Raw genomic sequence first — 1,969 nt, 5'->3', positions numbered from 1 at the left:
GCCAAAATGGCATTCTGAAAAATAAACTGGCCAAAGTTTATGCTGAGACTCACCTAAAATGGCCAGATGCACTTCCCATAGCCCTTATGAGTATAAGATCTACTGCCAACCGAAAGACTGGGCTTAGCCCACATGAAATTCTAATGGGAAGACCCATGAGGCTCCCTGCTTCGCCACCTGTTGCCTCCCACTTTTGCGATACATATTCACTTGATGATACCATTCTGGACTATTGTAAGGCACTAATGAAGTGTGTTAAAGCTTTTCATTCACAGGAACAGGCAGCTCTCCCCAAAGAACCAGATGAGCCATGCCATTCTATCCTGCCTGAAGATTGGGTCCATATAAAAGTCCATCAACGAAAGTCATTGCTGGAACCTTGCTGGAAAGGCCCATTCCAGGAACTCCTGACCACCAACACTGCAATAAAGTGTCGATTCCAAACATGGATCCATACTTCACACAGTAAGAAAACATCAGCCCCGTTAGACCCAGAGTCTTCTCCATATCAATCTTGTAATCAGTCTCCACAAACCGGTAGTGAGCCTAGTGCTTGCCAGCAGGAGAGCTCAAGACCAGTAGTAAGCCAAGCGCCTACTGGCAAAGAGGATTTGCCACTACAGAGCGAAAAGGATGTGCCCCAACAATACCACCATGCTCTTTGGGACAGGAAAAAGGCCTCTACCTAGTTCCTGACGTGGAGTTGGTTAGTTGTGATTTGGGTAGTTCTCAGTATTTCTTTTTGGGCTATCTTATATGAACTGACTCATCAGTTATAAGAAACTCTGTAAACCAAACTATACTCCCACACCAACAAAGAAGTTCATTTAATGAAAATATGTTCTTGTCTTTAGTTAATCAAATCGGGATAGATTTAAGTGTCTCTCAGTGTTGGATATGTAGTCACGTCCCTATCTATTCTACCAGAGGGATACCTATGATACCGGTACCCTTGAATGTAACTCAGATGTTAGCCCCTTACTATTCAAATTTTCATGGGAGCGAAACCTGGCAGAATGTAAGTTGCAACCAGTCTGACTATGTACGATTAGCATATGCCACCCCTGGAAAGTTTTGTTGGACCTGTAATGGATCTCTTGTTGCAGGAGTCAGTAAACATGAAGCAGAATTTAATAACCAAGGTGCATGGATCAACGGTTCCTGGGACACCAGTATTCTGTCTGTTATGTCATTAATCAAAGGATTTTCAGGTTATTTTTAAAAAATGATGAACTGTAATACAAGTGGATTTACTGCATTAGCTGGTCACTATTTTGTGTGTGGAGATAAGGCCTATAAAAATCTTCCCTCTGGTTGGAGAGGAACATGCTATGTCTCCACAGCATATCCTGCCTTTACTTTTAGATCTCACTTACCTAAAGGAAGAATTTGCAATGTTCACGGAATTACAGAAAAATCAAAGATTTTGGGGTATAATGTTCCCCAGCTATGGCGCAGGCTTAGCTATGTCCAAGATAAAGAAAGTTGCAGCATCTTTGGAAAAGACTGCTAATGCTACTGCTGCTATTTTTGACAAAATAAATACAGAAATGAAGGAAATAAGGCAAATGGCATTGCAAAACTGACTTGCAATAGGTAAAGAATGTTGTACTTATATTCCCAATAATTCAGAAGAAATCCAGGATTTAAGTAAACACTCTAAAAGAAACAGCTAAATTGCATGAGTCAGATAGTTGGAATTTGAATTCTCAGTTTAGCTCTATTTTCAGTTCCTTAGGCTCTACCGTCATTCATAGTTTGTTGATACTATTTGTTGGTTTTATTGGAGTATGCCTAGTGTTTAAAATACAATGTTGCTTAAGTTGTGCTACCAAGCAAATGAGAACTAGCCCATCAACCAGAAACGAAGTATATAATTTTCACGTTGACATAGGGGAAAGTAAAGAGAAAGAAAAACTAGAAATTAAAAGGCTAATGGCTGTAAGTAGCTAACTTGCTGGAAAAAAAA

Source organism: Crocodylus porosus, unplaced genomic scaffold, assembly GCF_001723895.1.
Source record: "Crocodylus porosus isolate Cpor-Errol unplaced genomic scaffold, CroPor_comp1, whole genome shotgun sequence".
NCBI classification, from domain to species: domain Eukaryota; kingdom Metazoa; phylum Chordata; order Crocodylia; family Crocodylidae; genus Crocodylus; species Crocodylus porosus.
This window is presented reverse-complemented; position numbering follows the sequence as displayed.